Here is an 18,651-nt window from a genome sequence, read left to right as displayed (position 1 = left end):
AAGTTTTTATATATTACAGAAATCCTGTATGAGTCCTCAAGACTGATCAATATTTCTTCTGGTATAGAGGTAGGTGGAAGATGAGGGCAATTGGGCAGGTTTTGTTTAACAAAGTTTCTAATTTGAAGGTAGTGAAACACATGTGTTCTGGAAAGTTAAATATAGAGTGTAATTTTTTATAGGATTCAAAGACTTTGTCTATGTACAGATCTCTAAGTGATTTTAATCCCAAATGTTTTCCAAACATTAAAAACTGTGTACGTTTGAGAGGGTGGAAAAAGGTGATTCTCGTGCAGAGTTGCCACAAATAAAAGCTTCTCTATCTTAAAATACTTTCTACATTGGTTTCATATTCTGAGTGAGTGAAGCACTATTGGGTTGTTAGTATATTGGAGATGACTTGTACTTATTGGTGTCTACTTTTGTTAAATTATCGTTTATTTCTGTTTACCATAAACTAATCTAGTCAGATTGTTGATGTTCATGAAAATTTTCATACAGGAAATCATAATGAGAAATTTATAGGAAGGGATTCTGCATTTCTCACACTCAATCTGCTATATGCCAACTCATGCTAAATTTAAAAATCAGAATACCTTGGGGTGAATAATTTCAACAAAAACAAGTCACAATGTCATGATTTATTGATACTGGTCACTGCTAGTATATGTGAGAATATATTTGGTATTTTTTGTTAGACAAATGGTAAGAAGTGTTTTTCTTATTTAAGATTTGCTTCAGAGGAGTACATTGCAGAAGAAATTTTACAATATGACAGCTTGTAAATATGAGAAACCTTTTTCATGGATCTCTGTACAATCAGTAAAAATGGTTTCCCTGCACAGAAACAAATGCACACTTAGCTGACTTCTGAAAGTGTACCACAATCAATTCCACTACTTAACTATCTCAAAAAGCACATCTCTTTCTCAGTTCTGCCCACAGGTATTATTTGAATTTAACCTACATATGGATTTTTAACTCATCTAGTAGTGTTGTCAGATTTGATTTGACATTCATCCAGTGAAAATAGTCTTGCACAAAGATGTACGAAAGACTTTACTAATTCAGGACTGCAACAAGATTAAGGTCTTTCATACATCTTTAGGCAGGTCTAATTTCACTGGACAGATGTCAAATCAAATCTGGGGACACAGCCAAATGTATTTACTGGTACTGGTCTATATGCAATGCAAAATGCAAACTAAAAATGTCATAAGGTAAGTAAGTAGAAAATGGCACAATTTAGCACTGATGTGCAACAATGTTAGCTCAGAATCAACACTTCCTAACTTGCTTTGGCATAACTTTTCATAATATTTTCATAAGCTAGGACTAACTGAAGTAGGATGATACCACTGAAATATTTTCAGCCCACATTGTTACCAACTCCAGCGTTTGTGACACTTTCTATTACAGGCTGAGTATCCCTAATCCAAAATCTGAAAATTGTTGAGCACCAACATGACACCATTTGTCATATGGGGCTCTGATCAATGTTGCCTTTGATTTTTTTTTTTTTAAACTGATGAGCTGATGTGAGTAACTCATGAGATGGTACTTACCATTTACAACCGATTTAAATTTCAGTAGGTGCAGTAGGAGAGTTTGGATCCTTGGTAAGAGTTTTGGGAGCCACGAGTGCATTACCAAATGATGAAAGGTGCGAGAATAGCTGCAAGACACTTCCATATTGCTGCAAAGGAAGTGAAGTGAGCGGCACAATAACAACCTGTGTAGCAGTTCAAGTGTACGACTACACACCCGTATCACTTAGAGGGAACATAGGCTCTGACAGCTTATTGGTGCTCGTTTGTCATCAACCATAGTTACTGCCATACCTACATGCTTTACTCATTTTAATCAAAACATAGCATTGCTGGTGGAGACTGAAAGCCTGCCATTGTTTTTGTTGCTGTTTTTTAATAGCTGATATGGGTATTCTGCTACTGCTACTGTGCACAAACTTTGTTTCATGCATAATATTACTAAATATATTGTATAAAATTATCTTCAGGCGTATGGGTATGAGGTAAATAGGGAACATAAATACATTTTGTGGTCTGACTTGGATCCCTTTCCTAAGTTATCTCTTTTTGCATTAGGGCTGCAACTAATGATTATTTTGGTAGTCAACTTATCGTCCAATTTATTTTTCGATTAGTCATGATTATTTCATGCCTGACTTTTTTGATGCCTGTGACCTGTTGTTGCACATCCTGTTCTGGGCTCCAGTGTGTGTTTTACTTCATCTGCTCACGTCTGTCAACCTGTGAATGTCACCCTGATGTCTCTGCATTAACACGATTAAAATTAATAATAATCAAATTAAAATAACAACCAGTGAAAACATATGAATTTGAAAATAATCAAATGTTTTTATATTATTGTGACCATCACAATAAAAAAGAAATACATTTACCAATTCAAACTAAAGTGCACATAGTCTTTAAACAAAAAAAGTGCATTAAACTTAACCAAAAAAATACATCGTTTAAACTGAAACGTTTTTCATATTTTAGTAATAGATGACAAAATATAGACATAAACTATATAATATGTAAAGCCTGAAGTGCAAAGATCAAATAAACACTTTCACAAAAAGTTCAAGGACGACACAATAGCTTCTGTGATGCAGCGGTAGGAATTGCTAAATTATAATCAAGAGTCCCCCGGTTCGATCCTGACTGCCTCGTATATTTACCGTTTTGAGTAGTGAGTTGCTCTTATCTTATATAATACGCTACCATGGCTGTTCATTTGTCTGTCCAGGATTTTAAATCACATGTAGCTGGCAAACCATTTCACCTATTGGCCTGACATTTAGTAAACATATACTACGTGACGTCTACTATCCGCTTTCGTGGTGATGATTTTCATTATTTTTATTTTTATTGTAGAATCAACTCTCTGCAGCGCGTGGCAGGGCGGCCATGCGGAGCATGCGTATGTGCATTGTTCTCATTCCTTACCACCTTCGCAGTCACTTCCCCTACCTCTTCATATCTTTGATCATTCTTGAGGCAGACTGAAGACTTAAGTGCCAGCTTAAGTGAAAAATTAAGAAAAACGTATTAAGTAATTGCAACACAAACATTGACTTAAACAGTTTTAACGTGAAAAGATACCAATGCTCAAGTCAAGTGTATTCACTGCACATACTGTACGCCGTTACTGGTTGTTAATATTATACAATAAACACATACATTTGATGTGCGTCTGCAACAGCCACTGTATTAAATGTATAGTACTTGTAAAAGTTACCGTTTTTTTTTCCCACTTTTATTCTCTCAGTCACAATCATGATACATACTATAGCGATACAACCCCCCCAACCCGGGATTGGACGCTGTTACTTATTATCTGAAACTGGGAATAACTGTAGATGTGAGTGGTATTTTGAGACAATCGAACTGGAAATTCTCTGATCTGGATGGATAAAAGCTGACACACAAACGCTGGCGAATCTGCCTTATTCGTATCTCATTGTCATCTGATTTTTTTTATTCAATTTTATTGAGTGTTACTGCTTACGCTGAATTAGTATGCGCCTTAAAGCCCATGATGTCAAAGCTACACTGACAAAAAACAGAGACATGGGTATATAGGATATTTGGAATTATTAATTTTATGACCTTATAGCACATTTCGGAAAATATTGTGGAACAGATGCAATATTATTCATATTCATTTGCATACCTTCTTGTGGTTGTAATCAATGACCGCGTTTTCCACTCCCCCGATCTTGCCCTGTCTGCAAAGGACTCTAGGACATGTCAATCATTGTATGACCTGAATTGTACCAATCAGAAAACATCATCTCACCAATGCAATATTATTTGAAAAGAACAGATCAGGTGTAAATTTGTTACTTGTAAAAGTTAACTTTTTTACTTTTATTTTCTCAGTCTCATTCATGCTCTCCTTCCTCTCCTGATCTGACACTAACTAACTAACAGCGCCAGCATAAATTCTCAAGACACAATGGCATCACATCTCCAGGATGCTTTTGTTTCAGATGCTCATGCATTGCGATGATGCTGCCATGAAAAGAAAGCTCTGCTTTGCATAATCTGCATTCAACTTTTTTTTCTTTTTGGTGAAGTGCTCCCACACTTTAGAAAGTTTCTGTCTCCTTCCCCCTACTCTATCTGACTCGCCATTGCAATCACATTTATTTTCCTCTACATTCTTCTTCTCCTCAGACGTTCTTCTTTGTTGGTATGACTGTGCGCGTTTTGACAAATAATATCAAACGATACTGCCCCCAGACGTTCATATAGTGCACTATAGTTACAAAAACCAATGTGGTTCTAAGTGACTGGAGCCTCTACTGAAGGTTCTGTTTATGGTGCATCAACAATCTCTATATATAATCTTCATTTGGATCTTGATCTTTGTTTGTCCGCAAATGAATTAGAAGAAGCAGCACTAGATGGCAGTAGAGAGACAGCTAAAACATAGGCATTGTATTAAGAATCTCCTCCAGGCTTATACTACTGAAGACTGTAGTACACCAGTCACACCTCAAAACACAGACATTCAAACTAAACAAATTGTTGTGCTTTAAATTAACTAAAGAGATCTTCATTTAGATCTTGATCTTTGATTGTCCGTGAATTCCATGCATGCGTAGACCACCTTCCAGCTTAGTACGTTGTTGTTTCTCACGGTTGTCAACAATGTGCCGGAATAACGAAAGGGGTGGTGGACAGTGTTACGCTGGTTAGCTCCTGAGGCCTGGTTAGAGAATAAGATTGCCAAAGATAAAAGGTACGTGCCTACGTAACATATGATTGAAAGAAAGACAGTGGGTAAAATGAATGACAACGTAACAGCACGCTCTGGAAATTATTATTGTTACGCTAGTAGCGGCGAGTGCTGCGCGTCTCACAGTTGTACCGTGGCTTGCTCACATGTCAGTGAAGTGATCCCTATTTATGCTTTAAAGAGCCTGGATACCTATGTGTCCCCCTTTAATAACCATTGCTCCGTGTATATTGCCTTACTCTTTGGATTGCCACAAAGCAACCTGCGAGATTGGAGAAAGGTTGAATAGATCGTGAGAGGAAATGACAGCGTCGTGAAAACGAGACGGACTGTGAACGGACAGAAGCAGAAATGCTCCTACACCACCACATAATTACTATTCGGACAGTGATTCTGAGTAGGCCGTTCCTATTGAATCAATGTCCAAGGGTTTCCTTTTGTAATTTTGTTTCCCTTATAAAAAATCATAATGCTGTGCGAAGAAGAGCATAATTCATGACTGGCAGCCGCATTTAAACAGGGAGCCCTTCACAGACAACTTTAACACGTGCAACGTGGTTGGGCGCACATGGCTAGTAATAATAATAATAATTCATTACATTTATATAGCGCTTTTTTCAGTACTCAAAGCGCTATCCACACAGGGAGGAACCGTGAAGCGAACCCACAATCTTCCACAGTCTCCTTACTGCAAAGCAGCAACGCCACCTATGAGGACTATATAAAAATCTGCGTTGATGATTTTTTGTAGTCGACGTCGTTGATTACGTCGACTAATCGTTGCAGCCCTATTATGCATATGCATATATTTAAAAATTCAAAAACACCAAAAATCTGAAAACAGTTTTGGTCCCAAGCATTTTGGATTGTGATGTAACATGTACTTGCTTCTACATTCATTAATATTCACTGGAAACTTGGCAATTACCTTTATAGTTTTAAAAACTGGAGCAGCTTCATGATGGTGGCAGTGAAAAGCAGAACAGTAGCATTCTGGAAAAAAGTATGCTTAAGATGCTTGCCATAGTTTTAAATACAATAAAGAACTAATTTCTTGAAAAAGATGCTTCAGTGGATCTACGTTGCAGTGTCCAATTAAGCCACTGGGGTAATAGCTCATTCATACCACATCGGGCACAAAGTCAAAACAAACTCCAGAAGAGGTTACACTCCATTTCAAGGATTAGACAAAACAGGGCCATATCAGAGTTGCCAATTAGGGAATCCCGGGAACAGCCAAGCTCATATATATAGTGTGTAAAAGTGTAAAACTCGATCAAGAAATAACAGTTATAGTTGAAAATAATTAAGTGGCACGGTTTTTTAGCCCAAGGTGTAGTGTTTTGCAGATTGATTCAGTCAACCAGCAGCAGTCGTCAGTCTCCCGGCTCCAACTAAGACTGAGTATAGTAGACTGGGAGGATTCTGCACTCAGCAGCTCACGAATGCCAGGACAGGGCAGACTTCATTGACGTCTGTCTGACAACAGCTTTGAACTGCAACTTGAAATTGCAATGCGTCAGTCTGCATCCGCATTATCTGTGCCAAGAAACTTGCCATCACAGAATGATGATAAGAAACTGTATCTGATCAGGTAGACTGTGTTGCATTCAAAAAATTTTTTTTTTAAACATTAATCATATATATTAATCATATATCCTCCCTATGGCATTTGCCACTTGATTGACATACAGGTCGGCCAGTCTGAGATCTTTCCTTCTAACACACTGGTCGTTCCACATGCACCCATACAATCAGATTGTGATTCAGACTACGAATGTCATGAATGTAATTACATCGATCTATATGCTGTCAAATAAACAAACCACATGCCGTGGCTTCGCCTCTGACGCTGACATCTGAGGTTCGATTCCTGAGAGGGGGTGCAGCAAGTGTATACACCTGATGAGCCCAGAATTAGGGCAAAACACGTATTGCGTACTCTTTGCATTATTTGACAGTAAAACTTTGCAATATTCTATGAGCTGCTTCTCGCAACTGAAGAGGGCACCGTGGCGGATGTTTGCCGACACAAGCGTTACCTGGTAGGTAACCACCCATACAATCAGATTGTGATTCAGACTACGAATACCATGAATGTAATAACTCCGATCTACATGCTGTCAAATAAACGAACCACACGCTGTGGTGTAACATAAAGGGCGAAACACGTGTCGCATATGCTTTGCATTATTAGACAGTAAAACTATGCGATATATACATATATATACACAGTGTATACTGTGTATATATATGTATATATCGCATAGTTTTAATGTCTAATAATGCAAAGCGTATGTGTATATATATATATATATATATATATATATATATATATATATATATATATATATATATATATATATATATATATATAGCGCTTCCAACGAAGCGCGCGTTGCTGGAGGCCCTGGACGGCATATGGGAGGTGAGTTCCCTGCCTATCGCATAGGCAGGGACCTCCAGGATCCGCGCCAGTGGCGGGCGATGCTGGTTTGCGGGCTCCGCAGCACAGCGGCAGCCGCGAGGGCTGCGAGGAGGAGACGCTGCAGCTCGACAGGCGCTGGCAAGCAAGGCTGCCGGCAAGCACGCCGCCGCCGCAGAAGGAGAGCCAAGATGGCCGCGACCAGAAGTCCCTCCCCTGACATACAACTTCCTGTCTTTGCCGGCTGCTTTGGCGGAGCTGGAGGCGCCCCTTCAGGGCTCACGCTGGAATCTCCAAAGACGGTGAGTACAGCCGACTGAAAGCATCGCTAGCCCGCAGACGGAAAGGGGCTCGTGTTGATGTCTGGGTGCCGATTCCTCCAATAAGGTGAGACGCCAGAGGGAATCCCTGAGGCCGGGCGGAGAGAGAGCGGGCGCCCGACGACCCATCGGCAATTGTGTCTTCCAGCTCAGTCTCGAGTGGGACCCGCTTCGGGCTCTGCTGCCCTCGCGGACGGGTCGCCTATCTCAGCCCTGCCCATTGGGCTATCATAGGAAGGAAAAATATATGTCAATGCTTTTGCATTCTTTCGCAATAAATGTAGCTGGGTAATTATGTCATTTTTGGGCATCGATGAGCCACTGTCAATATGTGAAATGTTGAAATCGCACTTATTTTTTTACTTTCACTTTGCGATTGCGCAAACTGTATATAGAGAACGGCAGTACTGATTGGTCAGTGACAGATTAATTGTGCACGAATTCCTCTGACATCGTCTTATCACTCATTAGCTTACTATTCATACGTGAAAAGTGAAATCTCCCGCAGCAAGCATAAACATGTGATAGAGGTTGATTGCGCAGAGAATATTAAAAATCGCTGACCGTTATGTGTGCGTGTGTAAAAATAGATGGATTTACGCAGGTATTTTAGTTCTGCTGAGCTAAATAAGACAGGTCAGGGTGAAGAAGGGACAGCCAAAGAAAAGCCTACCACAAAGCAGAAAAGTTATGACAAATCAGACTATGAGGCAAAAAGAAAGCGCAGCTTTTTGGTTTCATGCACAAAAAAATTTCTGTGGCTGGAATATGACAAGCTAAATAACATAATGTTATGCCGGGTGTGCCGTGAGTTTCCCTCGATTTCTGACTCGACAAGCGCCTTTGTTACTGGCACCAGTAATTTTAGGAAAGACCCCATCAGAACCCATGAGAAATCTCTGCATCACAAGAAATACATTGGTGCTCAGTCTGCAGCATCTTTCCCAGAACAAACACCAATTGCAAAAAACATACTAAAAATAAACCAAGCACAACAAGAAGTCCTGAAAAAGCTGTTTAAAACAGCATACTATGTTGCAAAGAGTGAACTACCATTGGCAAAATTTAGCAGTCTTTGCAAACTTCAAAAAGCAAATGGCCTAGATCAATAGCACAAACTTCAAGAGACCAGATCAAAAAGGAAATTCAAGAAAGCAGATTCTTATCCATTCTTACAGATGGCAGTACAGACACTGGTATAGGAGATAATGGTATGTGAGAGATAATGGTGACATATCCACATACATGATCAAATGTCAGCCAGTCAAGAGTGCAAATGCTGCAGGTATTTTAGAGGCTATTGGTGAAGCAGTGAACACCATGGGTATCAGAGAAGGCACATGGAACAAGAAAGTAGTGTGTGCAAATTTTGATGGTGCTGCAGTGATGATGGGTGAGAAAACAGGAGTAGCTGGGAGAATGAAACAGAGGATACCCCACATTATAACAATCGACTGTTTGGCACACAAATTAGAGCTAGCTGTGCTGGATAGCGTGAAAGGCCGTGAGCACCTGGTGAAATTTGAATATACACTGAAAACCATCTTTAAGATGTACTACTATTCCCCAAAGAAGCGAAGAGAACTGACAGAAATAAGTGAACTGCTAAATGAGAAACTGGCACATTTCAGTGGCCTGAAGAGCACCCGGTGGCTTCCAAGCCGGCTGAGATGTCTGAAGGCTGTGGAAAAAAATTACACTCCCACTTTTGTTCATATGGAGAACATGGCAGGAGGAAGTGATGTCAAGTCTGAGGATGCAGCCAAGGCTAAGGGGGTGGTACAGGAGATGAAGACTGAGAAATTTGTTTGCTTCCTGCATTTCATGTTGGACTATAGTACCATCTTCTCCAAGTGCTGTACTGATTTTCAGCATGATAACCTAAACATCACACTAACAAAAGTTGAGAGCACCACATCACGTTTACTCAGCCTAAAAACAAAACCAGAAAACATTTGACACAAAGTTCACAGCGAACGAGGATTTGTAGCATTTGCTACTGTGGAATTCAGCTTGGGCGGCACGGTGGCGCAGTGGTAGCGCTGCTGCCTTGCAGTTAGGAGACCCAGGGTCGCTTCCCGGGTCCTCCCTGCATGGAGTTTGCATGTTCTCCCCGTGTCTGCGTGGGTTTCCTCCCACAGTCCAAAGACATGCAGGTTAGGTGGATTGGCATATCTAAATTGGCCCTAGCGTGTGCTTGGTGTGTGGGTGTGTTTGTGTGTGTGTCCTGCGGTGATTTGGCACCCTGTCCGGGATTGATTCCTGCCTTGTGCCCTGTGTGCTCCAGCAGACCCCCATGATCCTGTGTTTGGATTCAGCGGGTTGGAAAATGGATGGATGGATGGAACTCAGCTCACAAAAAGTCAGCGACCTGCTAGAAGAGGTGAAGGGCACAGACAAAGACACCTTTGGTGCAGAGATTCAGAAGATTATTGACAACACAGTCAAGTATATGGACAACAGATTGAAAAATCCGCGTAAAAAGCCTCTCTCTTGTTTCAAGGTTTTTGACCCTTCCACTCTTCCCTACCCCAGAGAAGAGCTGGCAAATTATGGGGATGAAGAGGTGGATTATCTTGTCACACATTTTGCCAGTTTGCTAGATGAGGAAGAAAAAGAGAAAATTCCACAAGAATGGATGGATCTAAAAATGTGGCTTGCAGAACACTGGGGTAGCAAGGTAGATTGCTTGCAGAGAGATCTCCACTCTGAGAATCCAGAACACCTCTCTCATATCTTGTTGCTTGTGTAATTAATGCTGACACTTAGTCCATCAACAGCCATCTGTGAGAGAGGATTTTCTTGCATGAACCGAGTGAAGACAACACATTGTACCTCTCTACACCCTGAAACACTGAATGACCGCATACAACTCTCCATTAATGGGGAAACAGTTGAATCTTTTTGCCCTGACATGTCAATTCGTTTCAGGATGTTTTCTGGAAAAGGTTCAAGACACCTGGATCATAAAACCCCGAGAAGAACAAAGAGCAGTGAAATGGAGGCCGATGCACAGGAAGAGAAAGCTGATGAAGGAGATGCTATGCCCTCAATGTCGAGTGGCATTTTCTCATCTGTGACTTCAGTGGAAATTTCAGATTCAGAATCTGACACAGACTGATTCATGTTCTACACAGTTCTTACAAGTTCATAGAAATTTCTGTTCAATTAGAACCAAATGTTTGTGTTGATGATTGTAATTTTTATACAGTTGTTGTAATTTGCGTTTTAACAATTTTTTGATTGATGTTTTGTTTCCTTTACAATATTATACATTAAAAATAATCTCTTTTTTATTCGGGCTACTTAAATTTATTTTGGGATACCAAGAACTGAAGAGTGCCTGCCCGAAGGGCTACCAGGAATTTTGAAATTTTGCTAGCCCGGAGATATATATATATATATATATATATATATATATATATATATATATATATATATATATATATATATAGTCAGAGATGGCTGGGGTGGCGACCTGGCCGGGATGCCCAGGAGGACCGGAGGAGGGCTTGTCCTTCCCAAGACCATCTGGGGGTGACTGCCCTCTGGTTCCTTCGGGAGCCACAAGGTACAGAGCTTTGAAGCTCCACCCTGTAGGGGCCTGTGGTCACCGCCAGGGGGCGCCTTCATGCCTTTGGAGCCCTGGACCTCAGCACTTCCGCTAAACTCAGGGTCATATTTGAAAATGCCCAAAAAATTGAAAATATAGCTGACATATGCTTGGCATGAATAGAAGTTGTACTTTCTCTCTTGTGGTCTTCTATAAAGAAACAGTAGATATACCTGGTAAAGAGTTCAGACATGTATGATATGCTAGAACTACAGAAACTCATAGCTGGCTCCTCTACACACACAACATGTCTAAAAACAAGATTTTAAACCTCATATACTATACATATCTGTAATATACTGGTCATGAAGAATTCTTGAAGAGACCTTTATACCTTATTTGAAAATTTAAAATTATTAAAGACCACTAGCAAATCTAACGATTTCTGCAACATAAAAAGTGAAAAAGGTACTTCATGATGTAAATTAATTAAAAGAGAAACTGATTATTTTCATTGGGGAATGGCGGTGCGTCCAGATGCCAGAAAAGAAATTCAGACTTATAAATCTCAATATAAATGGTACTACTCCAACTGAGCTTTAGTTATTCATCATGCTGCTCTACTATGGAATATTTTGTTATAATAAAGCTGCACAAAGACCAGGATCCTCAGAATAACTTTATTTATGGATCATTTTTCAATTCCAGAAATACAAATTGTTTCAGATGAAATGATATTTATGTGTCCAGATAAACACAAAATAACATAGCCTATCACAACACCACAACAAAAATGATTAAAATAGTTAAAACAACAGAAAACACAACGGAAGATAAAAATACAAATTTAGCATTATTCATCAATAAAATCAAGTCTACATTTCATTAATATAATTTTAAAAGGGTCCAAAGCTAACTATAAGGCTGTTCTAATATTAACAGGAATACTGTGCCAAAAAAAAAAAAAAAATCTGCTCTACCTTATTTTTCTTTTTAACCTAAACTGAAATGCCAAAACATTAATTGCAACATGTTTACTTTTAATACTGTTATACAATAAAAAAGTAAATATTGTGCAACAAAATCTAAGATGGACAAGCACACAATTAGTTCTTGTCTTAAGTCCAATGCCACAGAAACAGGCTCAATCACCCAGGATTAAGGGGGCTGTATACAAGAAAGTACCTCTTACCCAGGTTTTGAAAAGATCTCTAGTGTTAGTAATTATAAACACAGTACTCTTTACATTATTGTTACATGGCACACATTCACCAAGCACAAAATCTTCAAATAAATCATTAAAATGCACAAATGAGACTATATATCAAATGGCAAAGACTTAATACAAAAGTGGAAAAAAAAAAAAAGACTAAATACTAATTTCACCCTAGGCAGTAGTTTGAACCCTCCTTTGTGGCAAAATCATGGAAATGTTTAGAAAGTTTGCTGAATTTAGAGAAATATATTGACAAAAACAGAGAATGTGAAACAACTAGTTTTCAGAGGATGATAATGGTGCAATGGTCTTTTAAGTTTCCCTGAGGACTAGGGTATAGTCTGCTAACTATGCTGAACCATTTATTGTAGGTGGGAAGCCACTGATGAGTTTCTGTTCCGGGTCCTCTCTATATGGAGATTGCAATATGCTTTGAGTGGTGAGAAAAGTGCTATATAAAGGTTAAGAATTATTATTATTATTAAAGCATGTGGATTATTCACTCCTTCCTATCTGTATCAACTGCACAGCTCTCAGAGTAATACTATTAAAGAGGTAGGCTTATTGTGCGTATTGCACACATGTCACATATAAGTCCATAAAAAAAGGATATTGAATACACAGACACATATCTAGTTTCCTTCTGCGTTTTCCTTTTCGTGTTAAATGTGTTCCCTTTAGCCCACTGCTAAGATCAGCGTTATATACTTGGGGGCTGTCCCATCCAACATTGGCTGTTACAGCTCTGTGATGTCATGCTTGCCTCACAAAGCATCATGGGGAGTTGGGAAAGTGTTTGTCTAAGCAGGCTTTAGGGCAAACTACCAGGGAGATATTTGGCAAACATAGTCACAAAAGAACACAGCATATTAACTGCCAAAAGGGCTTTAGCAAACTCCACTGATCAACACTACTAGGCAGACTTTAAATACACAGAATGTCTAGTCAATCGATTAAGACTGTGGAGATAATATGTGAGGATAGGTTGAACTCTAAGTCTATAATGATGCCTCTACTCCTGTCTGTAGTTTCATATTCCATAGACAGTGTAAATATTCACGCGCTATAAGTTATAAATTGGCCAATGAAGACCAGCAAGTCATTACACAAATATCTGTAACTAAAATGATAAGCTAGACACATTAGAATAAAACTAGTACAAGGAAATTCACTCGAAAGAGGCCCTGAATAGTCTGTAATAACTCTCACTAGGATGAAGCAATCCAAATGAAACAACGTGCAATGTGTTCCTCAATATATAGAGCTTTGAACAAGTTGGGATACTGCTGCGTTTGGAGCGGTGAAGTAGGCGCTGGACAGCCGTTGCAATGTTTAACCACTGGTTGCAACTTCTGGGTGCCTGTACCCCTTCATTCAGTCACTCAACTTCTCATCAGGATGATGGTGTACAGTACTGAGCAGCGCATCTTCATGGTCCGAACCTATTGGGTTACCAATTCGTTTAAGTGATGTCAGAATCAACTGGATGATTGTGAGTTAATGAAAGGTTTCTTCCAGTAAGATGGAGCAACTTGTCACACATCAGCAAGGAGCATGGCAGAAATTGAGTCCTTCTTCTGCAACAGGGTAATTTCAAAGGGGCTTTGGCCACCACGGTTGCAGGATCTGACACCACCAGATTTCTTCCTTTGGGGTATGCTCAAAGGAAAAGTCTATCGGATCAAGCCTTGCACTGTGGAAGATTTGAAAGAAAACATCCAATGTGAAATTGCTGATATTCCCCCTGAGATGCTTGCCGATACTTTCAGGAACATGGGGGGACCGCCTCAAAATATGCCTAGGAGAAAACAGAAACCACTTCCAGCATTGCATGTAATTCTTTCGATTACACATACGTCAAGGTATATAGCGTATTTTTTTGGTTCAGATTGCTTCATCCTAACTGGAGTTACAACAGATTTTCAAACCCTTAATTAAATCTGGTTCACAGGGTTCTCCCTTTGCAGCCTTAGATTTAAGTCAAGAATTTATTCTGTATAGAGCACTAGTCCATTGCACGACCTGCTCACACATGGCAAACATGGGGTCAACTTAGAATTGCCTATTAATGTAATACACACACTGGAATATAGAAGGAAAACTGGAGAAAAAGCTATGGAGACACTGTGAAAGCTGGATTTATGAGACAACAGAGCTAAGTACTACATCACCAACCACCTGTAAAAGTATCAACAAATAAATAATCATGTGCCACGGTCTTCCGGCACGGCTACACTAAGGGAGATATCCTAGTATTTAATTATCCTAACCACAGGAAAACATGGTAAGGTGAAGCGTTGCATGTTAAAAATTGAGGCCACCATATTTCTACGATATGTCTGCATCTATTCCAAAAAAATCTAATAAGAACATGAAGCTCAAAGACTAAAAACATGTTGCCTGGTTGAGCAACAACAGGAAGCTGCTCCAATGTGTAGCGTATTTGTGTACATTCTACAAAAAGAGATATTACCTCATTCTGGGATGGGCTGTGGCTGAATCATAGGATAACACCAGTTAAAAATGATTGGATGCGGGTGGAAATATTACATGGTGTGTGACTAAAATGACTATATTTAAACCTCTACCTAATTACACCATAAGCATGTACAAACAAACTGTTCACAAAAATCTCTAAACATTACACATACTAATGCAAACATGTACATTATCTAAAAAAAAGAAAAGAGGTACTGTATTTCTTATTTAAGATGAGACACAATAACAAAATCTACAAAAGCTGCCACTTTTGACTAGGTTTCTTTGAATTTTCAAAGACAGTCCTGAGAAATAATCAAAAACTGCCAGCTCTTGACTAAGAACATGCATTACTACGCTAAGGCTGCTTTGCTGTCTTTTGCAAGATTTGAGAACTCAATTTAATGTTCTTGATAATACTTACAAGATCCCTTCCACAAGCCACCTATCTTGCCTCACTGACTTTTTGGCATGTTATATTTTTAAAGGCCCAAGAGACCAGACACTGGGAAGTTGCTGGTTAAACCTCAAATCCTAGCAGTTTTTTTTGCGTAAACCTTCTAGCTGTGCTCATTTTCAAGGAACTACAGTATCTCTCCTATTAGATATTACAAACAAGACACTTTCTTTTTAGGTGCAAGTTCTACGCTTAAAGAAAATAAATAAAAAATTTACTTAACCCCCATCAAACACATGACAGATTTTATCATGGCAGACGTCATTTACCACTCTAGTAATAACCATGTAGGCCTACAGAGAAAATACGCAGAATTAGAAAATGCAGAAGTTTCATAAGCCAATTACTTCAACAGTTTAGAAGAAGATAATGATTGATGATTTAGCAACTGAGAAAAAGACTTCTACAAAACTGCCACTGTACCAAAACACAACAGTTTGCCATAAAGTCAAAAATGTTTCCTGAGATATGGAGCATGTTCTAACAACTGGCCATTATCACAACTACATTCTGGATGGATGGATGGATGGATGGATGGATAGATAGATACTTTATTAATCCCAAGGGGAAATTCAAGTTTTAAATTCATTCTAATTCAAGTGTCTATAGATAAAAGCTGATTTATACAAGCAAAACAAAATTAAGTTACTTGTATTATTGCAGGAATCATTTAAACATTAAATCTGTAAATAGCTGAATTCCAAATATATAAAATTCAGTAATCATTTATTCCTAGTGTGCCAGTTGCTTATTGTATAAGGGTATGGCTATGATCCAAATTTGACTGTTCAGGACACATTGATATCTCTGATTTTCCAGAGAAAAGCCAAGCAAAATGACACCTTTTATTGGCTAACTAAAAAGATTACAATATGCAAGCTTTCAAGGCAACTCAAGCCCCTTCTTCAGGCAAAATGTAATACAGAAAGTGGAGTTCCCAGTGTTTATATACACACTAGGACAAGAAACAACACTGTTAAATCTTTAAGTGAGAAATCTTACAGTGCATCCGGAAAGTATTCACAGCACATCACTTTTTCCACATTTTGTTATGTTACAGCCTTATTCCAAAATGGATTAAATTAATTTTTTTCCTGAGAATTCTACACACAACACCCCATACTGACAACGTGAGAAAAGTTTACTTGAGGTTTTTGCAAATTTATTAAAAATACAAAAACTGAGAAATCACATGTACATAAGTATTCACAGCCTTTGCTCAATACTTTGTCGATGCACCTTTGGCAGCAATTACAGCCTCAAGTCTTTTTGAATATGATGCCACAAGCTTGGCAAAACTATCCTTGGCCAGTTTCGCCCATTTCTCTTTGCAGCACCTCTCAAACTCCATCAGGTTGAATGGGAAGCATCGGTACACAGCCATTTTAAGATCTCTCCAGAGATGTTCAATCGGATTCAAATCTGGGCTTTGGCTGGGCCACTCAAGGGCATTCACAGAGTTGTCCTGAAGCCACTCCTTTGATATCTTGGCTGTGTGCTTATGGTCGTTGTCCTGCTGAAAGATGAACCATCGCCCCAGTCTGAGGTCAAGAGCACTCTGGAGCAGGTTTTCATCCAGGATGTCTCTGTACATTGCTGCAGTCATCTTTCCCTTTATCCTGACTAGTCTCACAGTTTGTACTGCTGAAAAACATCCCCACAGCATGATTCTGCCATCACCATGCTTCACTGTAGGGATGGTGCCAGGTTTCACCCAAATGTGACGCCTGGCATTCACACCAGAGAGTTCAAGCTTTGTCTCATCAGACCAGAGAATTTCGTTTCTCATGGTCTGAGAGTCCTTCAGGTGCTTTTTGGCAAACTCCAGACGGGCTGCCATGTGCCTTTTACTAAGGAGTGGCTTCCGTCTGGCCACTCTACCATACAGGCCTGACTGGTGGATTGCTGCAGAGATGGTTGTCCTTCTGGAAGGTTCTCCTCTCTCCACAGAGGACCTCTGGAGCTCTGACAGAGTGACCATCGGGTTCTTGGTCACCTCCCTGAGGCCCTGCTTGGTTTGTGCTCTGACATGAACTGTCAACTGTGGGACCTTCTATACACAGGTGTGTGCCTTTCCAAATCATGTCCAATCAACTGAATTTATCACAGGTGGACTCCAATTAAGCTGCAGAAACATCTCAAGGATGATCAGGGGAATCAGGATGCACCTGAGCTCAAATTTGAGCTTCATGGCAAAGGCTGTGAATACGTATGTACATGTACTTTCTAAATTTTTTTATTTTTAATAAATTTGCAAAAACCTCAAGTAAACTTTTTTCACGTTGTCATTATGGGGTGTTGTCTGTAGAATTCTGAGGAAAAAATGAATTTAATCCATTTTGGAATAAGGCTGTAACAGAACAAAATGTGGAAAAATTGATGCGCTGTGAATACTTTCCGGATGCACTGTAAATGTAAAAATTAGTAGATTCCTTCAGACTAGGGTCCATTTAACAAGAGAGAAAACAACAATGTATGGTCAAGATCTTTGGATAAGATAACTATCCAACAAAGTCTTTGAAGTTTCTTATGACTTTTTCAAAACAATATGGGTCTATAGACAGGTTGTCTGTGTCAGTCTGAGAGATGCAAACAATACTCATGTTTGGCCATAAACCTCTTGTCTCAATTCAAACCATGTTGTAATGTATTAAATTTTAGCATGAGTTTAACTTCCCATTCTTTTCTCACTTGCTGTGTTCTGAAGTTGCCCATAAGCACTGTGACTTTAAAGTCTCTCTCACAGTGTCCATGGCTGTTGATGTGGGTCACCACAGGAACATCTGTGTTGCCACGTTTAATGTGGAACCTGTGTAAATTCATTCTCTGACGGAGTGTTTGTCCAGTTTCTTCCACTTAGACTGCAGTGTCAGGACATTTCATGCAGAGAATTAGGTAGATGACATTAGATGATCTGTAGGAAAATGATCCCTTTATGTGATGTTCTAGTCGGCAGTGAGGTATAACTGAACAGTCCGTATTGATGGTCTGATTTTCCAGGAAATTACTATATATCAACCTAGTGTAGATGCCCCAACCCATTCTTCAAGAATCTGTATTTGTTAAGTATTTTCAGAATGGCAAATTTCTCATTTTACTTATGTAGGCATTGTGCTGCACATATTCTTAAATACAAACCCTCGGTAGCTCTATATTCTTTTATTTAACTAATCAAATTAATTCTGTTCCAAAACAAACACAAGATCTGACCAGTGAGATGTGATTGTGGAGCTCAAGCCAGTTTAATGCATGTGAACCACATTGTTTGTCTTAGCCATGTATGCAACCTGCAAAAGAATGCTTTTCATGGGAATAAAGCTATCAGAGAGAACAAAAATCAGCACAACACTTCCAGTTAACAAAGAAAAGTTTAACATTTTCTTTTTAAAAATTACACAAAGCACTGCTGTCATTATTATTGTCAGTAACTCT

General features: G+C 39.2%; 1 protein-coding gene across 4 annotated transcripts in view; it reads right to left on the bottom strand.

The window, feature by feature from the left end:
- Positions 1-18,651, bottom strand: part of LOC120516474 (protein quaking) — a 297,803-nt gene that overhangs the window by 98,650 nt on the left and 180,502 nt on the right. The window lies entirely within an intron of this gene.

Source organism: Polypterus senegalus, chromosome 16 (genome assembly GCF_016835505.1).
Source record: "Polypterus senegalus isolate Bchr_013 chromosome 16, ASM1683550v1, whole genome shotgun sequence".
NCBI lineage: Eukaryota > Metazoa > Chordata > Cladistia > Polypteriformes > Polypteridae > Polypterus > Polypterus senegalus.
This window is presented reverse-complemented; position numbering and strand designations above follow the sequence as displayed.